The sequence below is a fragment of the Schistocerca americana genome, chromosome 8 (assembly GCF_021461395.2).
Source record: "Schistocerca americana isolate TAMUIC-IGC-003095 chromosome 8, iqSchAmer2.1, whole genome shotgun sequence".
Taxonomy (NCBI): Eukaryota; Metazoa; Arthropoda; class Insecta; order Orthoptera; family Acrididae; genus Schistocerca; species Schistocerca americana.
In genome coordinates this window covers 252,503,298-252,510,627 of record NC_060126.1, presented here as the reverse complement: position 1 = coordinate 252,510,627, position 7,330 = coordinate 252,503,298, and positions in this window count along the sequence as shown.

The window sequence follows — 7,330 nt, the reverse complement described above, 5'->3', positions numbered from 1 at the left end:
GAACTGGTTAACAAATTAATCTGGTACACTCATTTAAGTTACGCACATTACGGAGCAAGAAAATGTTTTTTTATACTGAGACAGAACTGTTATTTTACCAACATGGAGAAACGTATTCGACGAGTTTTAGCGTCTTGTAAAATTTGCCAGAAAGCTAAATCAGACACCACTTCACATATTCCTCCTTTATATCCCATTGTACCTGTTAAATTAAGACATATGGCCGCAGTAGACATTTTTGGTCCGATTCCGAGAACTAACAGAGGTTTTTGCTACATATTTGTCGCTGTTGAGCTCACTTCAAAATTTGTTACTTTCACTCCATTACGCAAAGCTACTGCTAAAACTGTTTCGAAAGCATTTGTAAAACATTTTCTATTTCATGTAGGGCATGTGATGAGAGTAATTTCTGACAATGGATCTCAATTTCGTTCTAGCATATGGACACGTATGTTACGAGCTAGAAACATTTCTCCGATTTATATATCCAAGTACCATGCTTCTTCGAACCCTTGTGAAAGATTAATGAAAGAAATTGGTAAGCTGTGCCGAATATACTGCCACAAAAGACATATTGATTGGGATACACACATACTCTCATTCCAAGATGTAATTAATTCCATTCCAAATGAATCCACTATGCTATCTCCGTCTGTTATATTGAAAAACGTTGAACCACCAAACAAAATTAAAGAATTAGTAAACTTCCCTAAATGTCGTCGACTAAGACACCATGAAATAATTGACATTGCGCTGAACAACATCAAACATGCCGCAGAGCGCCGGAGAAGACAGCAAAAACAGGTTTGTACACGCCGCGACTTTCACGTTGGACAGAAAATATTAGTACGTACACACTATTTATCCAGTAAATTAAAAGGTAAGTGCAGTAAATTTGAACTTCTATACGCAGGTCCATATCGGATTCGCAGCATCCCTCACCCCAATGTTGTACACGTCGAAACTTTGAGAACCAGAAAATCGAAAGGCAACCACCATATCTCAAACATTAAACCGTTTATTGAATGAAGACACTTTATGATTCAACACACTATGATGCCATTTACTAATGCAATTATATTCACCTGACTAATTACTGATGATTATCGTATTTTTTCTTGGCAAGTGCCCGGCAGGGTAAGGTTAGCAGGTCACTTTTCTTGTCGTTACACATCAGACGGTGCACATTTTCCACTTTTTTTGTGTATATGATTGTATTCCAGTTTTGTTTGTATGTATTGTGAAATAGTTAAGATATAACACACACCAGTTGACTTTGACATTTATTGCCCTATGACACCTCAAGATCGTGACTGTTTTACATTTTGCTGCTGCATTGTGATATTCTCTGTACATTTTGGCTTTGAACACTGTCAATGTCTTTGACATATTACGTTTTCTGTTTTCTGTCCTGTTATGCTGTATGGTTAATTATGTTACCATAAACTAGTCATTATCTAGTGGGTATACGATTTAAATGCAAGACATTAATCTTTGTTCATCAATTTCAGAAAGAAATGATGCGTGTAAGAAATAAATTCAACAGAAATGGGAATTTCACCTACGGAATAAACGAAAGAGGATGCAATAACTTTATGAGGAAGAGTAAATGGATCAGGATTAACAAGCATTAACAAGAATATACTATACTCATCGTAGAATAGCAGTCTTAACTAATTTTTCTTTCAGAATACAAGGTGATTGATGCAGGCTGTCAGACAGAACTACACATCTTAGTTTTAGTGATGAAATATGCTAGAGATAAGGAATAGTTGTATAATGAGTAATGAAGTGATTTTTTTGCAGATGATAATGAATGCTGATGAATAATGATGAAGAATATGCTGTTATGAATAATGAAGTTATAATGAAGTTTTTCTTTATAGGTGATGATAATAATGAAGTTATGATAATATGTATAATGAAGTGATGGATAATGAAGTTTTTTCTTTACAGATGAGGATAATGCTGAAGTTATGTATTTATGCTATGTAGTTATTTAAGTATTTGTTGCAGTTTGTTTTGACAGCAGGTGTTATATTGCATAGTAGGATGACAGAAAGTTTTGGAAAGGACAGCTATGGAACACATTTTTATACACATTTCACTACCTGTTAATTCGAAGTTCACTACTTTTCAGCATAGTATGCGTTTCTTCTTTCAGCTCAATAATCCATTTTGTATTTTTTTTTTTCAGGAGAAGTTTTTCATGATACTTACTAAACCTGTTACTTATTATACCTGTTCTAGTACTTGCATTTTTATTTTTTACCCATTTGTGTTTGTCATTTATAAATGTGATCACATATACTGCCTTGTTACATAACCTTGCTACAGCTGAGTCATGACGAATGACGTTAACTATCCTCATTTGCAGCAATAGGTCAAAAGCAAATAGTGTTATGCCTCAGCAATTAATTATCGATCCCAACGCAATGCATTGCTAACAAAAATATATATATATATATATATATATATAAAATAATGCTTTGTAACTGGCTAATAACTGCCACTGTTTATTGTAATGAGACTACTTATAATGGCCGTGATTATTAATGCTATGATTGTAATTAGCTGATTTTTAATAATGACTTCGTAATGATCTGAATAATACTGAATGAGGAACGATGTTTTATTGTAATGAGACTACTTATAATGCCCATGATTATTAATGCTATGACTGTAATTAACTGATTTTTAATAATGACTTCGTAATGATCTGAATAATACTGAATGATGAACAATGTTTTATTTTATTCAATACTTGCTAGCCACTGAGTGCCAATAATTAATGTCACTCAATGAATTATGTTATTAATTATGTCATTAATTAGCTCTTGTTTTCAATGTTGAGTTTTCATATTTTCGTAAATGGCCAACGAGTGCCAATAATTTGTATCACTCAATGTATTATGTTAATGTTAGGCCAATAATTGACTCTCCTTTTCAATTAAGACTTCTGATGAACATTATTCTGTCATACTAAATATGCTTTGCAACTGGCCAATGACTGCCACATTTTATTGTTATACGATTACCCATGATGCCAGCTAATGATTATTACTATTGGAATGACAAATGATTAATTAAGTATGCTATGCTTTGTAACTGGAAAAGAATGCGATTATTTCATAATGCTTTGTAACTAGGAAAAGAAGGTTACTGATTCTATGTAAAACAATTAATGAACATTTTTCTGTAATACCACATACATGGTACAGAAATGTTCAACAACTGGGCTATGAATGCCGCAAACTACTAATGAAGAATGGTATGTGACTTAATGTCCTTCACCTTATGAGCTAACTACCCTGAATTACTGCAATGTCCATTTGTCCTGTCTATCCTAGTGATCATGGAGCACTATCTTTGGTTTTGCACTAATTCTACGTTGGTGTGCCTTGTAAGAGCGTGGTGTTGACACGACATGCTGTCCACCACCGTGAGCGATGAAGACGTTATTATGGTCCCACTGTTTGGTGTACCTAGTGTACTGCCAAAATGAGAACATGGAACATTACTACGACAGTTCAGTGTCTTGGCTACACTGATAAATTCTGATGGGAAAAGAACTTCAAATTGTGTCACTTGGTGTTGTACTTCTGTGGAAAGATATGGACTTTCAGAACAGCTGTGTGCAATCTAAAGTGCTACAACCATGATGCAATCCTTCCCTTTCCTATCCTAATTCTTGTCACATAGTGAAGATCATTTTTTGGTTAACATCATTTATGTTCATGGGCTATACATTTTTTTAGATTTGCTGAACTCCAGTGCGAGTACACTTATGTCACTTGTTGATATGATTTTTTTGCCACTATGTTTATTTATTGCGAAAATGCTAAAGACATTTTTTCGATTTGTTCTGAACTACAGTATATGTACACTCTTGTCTTTTATATTGTATACACATTTTTTATTTTAATGATATGTTCTGAACTACAGTGCATGTGCACTTCCGTTAGGTATTAATATGTTTTCTACTGAACTTCAGTGCCTGTGCACTTTTCTCATTTTTCAATATGATTTGTACTCATTCTGTATGTTCAATAATACAGTGCGTATGCACTTATGTCATTTGTTACTCATTGTATATACATTTCGTCATTTGCTGATATGTTCTCAACTCCAGTGCGAGTACACTCATGTCACTTATCAACATGATTTTCTGACATTCTGTTTATTTGTTCTGAAAATGCTAAAGAATTTTTTCAGTGCGTGTGCACTCTGTTATCTGTCAAATAATTTGTATATACATTTTTCTGATTTGCTACTATGATTTGTACTCACATTTTGTCTTTGTCTGATATATTTTGTACTTGGTGCATGTGCACCACATTTAATATATGTACTACATTTGAATATTCTGTAAATTGTAAAAATCTCTTGCAATGGCAAGTCCAAATGGCTCACCATCGCTGCCAAATTTTTGCCCCCCCAGTGGAGGGTTATGAAACACGTATGTAACGTAGCAGCGATGGCGAGGCATTGCAGAGTCTCTGACCAGAGAGCCATTTATCGTAGTTAGTCTGCGCTTGACCGCGCGAGAGTTGCGAGCAGCAGTCTGTCGATAACAGTAGCTCACTTGAGTTGCGTCCAGTAGTACGCTAGTAGTAGTCGTGCAGTACAGTTGCGAGCAGTCTGTCAGTGGGCAGTCTGTGAGCAGTGCAGTATGTCGGTAGTAGCAGCCGAGTGCAGTTGTGTGTGAGGAGTCGGCGAGCGTCGACATGGCATTCTGGTCAAGATGCTGAATGAGGTATATTGTTAATTAAGGTAATCATCAGATAATGTAAAGTTTATTTATTGTAATTAATTTCCAACAAGTGCCCCAATAATAATTTTGATTTCAAAGCAATTTTTACAAAAAAAAAATTTATTTAATTGAACTAACGATTTCCTTCCACTTCCCTTAAAGAAAAGTTTCAGTTAAATTTCAAAAAAAAATATGTTATTTGCAATGCAGTTCCTCCAAGCCGTGGGCAACAATAAGAGCAGAAATTTGACATGCAGTTATACTGAGGTAAGAATTTAATTATGATTTTTGCACAGGGCCAAAGACCGATATTTCGGTTTAATTGAATTATCATTATCACTGAGATTTTCTTATCACTGAATCGACTTTTATTTTTTTTTTTTTGTGAGCAACTTATAGTTGGGTCAGATTGCTAATTTTTGTTTAATTGTCATTGTCAGTAGATTTCATTGTGGGGAGGTTACAATGTATTCCCAAAATTTCTTTACATTTATTATTTCTTATTGTCGGATTATTCCCGTCAGTGTGTATAACAAATATAAGTTAGGCATTTATAATTTCACAAAGTCAACCAAAATATTTGAATGAATGTAAAACAAATGATGTGATGTACATTCACTGAAATATCGTAGTTGACTTCGTGCTGTTCGCAGTGCGTATCTGTATCAATACAAATTGTAAAAACGGATGCATGTTTGTTCCACATATCCTCCTAATCAAATGTACCGATATCAGCCAAGCTTGGTACACAGATCACTTATTGTCTGGAAATAATCACTGTGGGGGTAAGAACGACCTAGCTATTAAACGGTTGGGGGTGGAGGTATAGAAGGAGTCGTACGAATTCCCAAACTTCTCGAGTACTTCAGAATGAGAGCACTCGCTGACTTGCAACTAACTTTACAAATAAATTCAACCATTACGAAACTTTTTCTCCCTGACAAACCTCACAAAATGATGAAAAAAAGTTTATTGATTAATACATTTTCGCTGATCGTGCAGTAAAACGGTCACATGAGGAAGGAAGTTTGAATTTTTTTCTTTCCTATCAACTGTATTCACGAAACATTTCGCATACAATATCCACAAATGCTGCTGAACGTATTTACGCAATTATATCACTCTATGACACATAGTTCAGGAGATATTTCATAAGTGATGAGCTGCATGAAAACGAAACTGCAGGGTGAAATTCACTGGAGACACAGGTAAACAACGTGTACAAATATGTGGGAAGTATGTGAAATATGTGTGATATGTGTACAATGCGTGCAAATACGTGTAAAGTATGTGAAATATGTGTGATATGTGTATAAGCGGGAAAGGCACGAGTGAAATGTACCTCCTAAACACATAAAACAGATTCAATAGAATTTGGTACACATGGTACTTATATGCTGGAAAGAAGTACTGTGGGACAATAATCAGCAACCACTACAGGGTTTGAGGTGATAACGTGGAAAGAGAAGGAGTGGACACAGTTAGGGGGAGGGGGATTTGAACAGAGATAGGAGGGAGCGGAAATGGACAGAGAGGGGAGAGGAGGAGATGGACAGAGAAGGGGAAGAAGAGATGGACAGAGAGAGTAGGAGGAAGATACAGTCAGGAGGGAAGGAGATGGACAGAGAGTGAGATGGAGATGACAGAGAGGGAGGAGGGGATCGATAGAGAGGGGTTCGAGGAGATGGGCCATTTTGTTATGTATCAGTATGAAGATTGGTGGTGGATTTTGTCACATCTGAAGATGGCGGATATTCACCAAAACCTGTGATGTGGATATTTTAATAGATATATTAATGCGATAGAGACGTAATAAATCATTATGCAAACATTTGAAAAGGTCGCATGCTTCCAGCTGACAATACGTCAGTTTTTCAAAAACCAAAAAGACAAGTACATCCACAAAATTTGTAGATTTGGGAATCTGTATTCGCGAAGGCTCGCTTACTTGCTGATTAAACATTATGAGGACCTCAAACTGACCTGACCTTTACGTTCAGAATTGAAATAAAAGATTATGCAGTGGTATACAGCGAGTATATCGGAGAATTTTTCCAACATTGTAGAATGTTACATTGCACCACTGCACGACGAAAAGCGCGATGCATCCTCTTTTCCCGCGGTATGCAAATACCTTCGCGTTCAGCTGAGTTACTGGGTGACGCTGCGTACGGGAAAAACTTGACGGCCAGTTTAGCGGCCGCGAAAAATTCCAGAAAAGCTGTTCGGCAAACAAGTCAGGTGGGAACGCCTGCAAGACTACGGCGTTTCAGAGAATGGAACGCACAGGACTGCATAAACACCTGTGGGGCCACTCAGCCAAGTTGTTCACCTCAGATGTCTTAAGGTTGTGTTACAGAGTGGTCAGCACGATCAGTAATCTCGATGTGCGTCACAGGGAAATCCGTGGACAGTTCGGCAGTCCGCCAGGCTTTCAGGAAAAGGTCTCCTGTTCCCTAAAACGCGAACATATGATCAATAGAATGTGCCATGTACTACACCTCATATGGTACATTCGGTAACTTACATTCCATTTATATATAGCAAACTGAAAAGTACGTTTATCTATCGTTACAT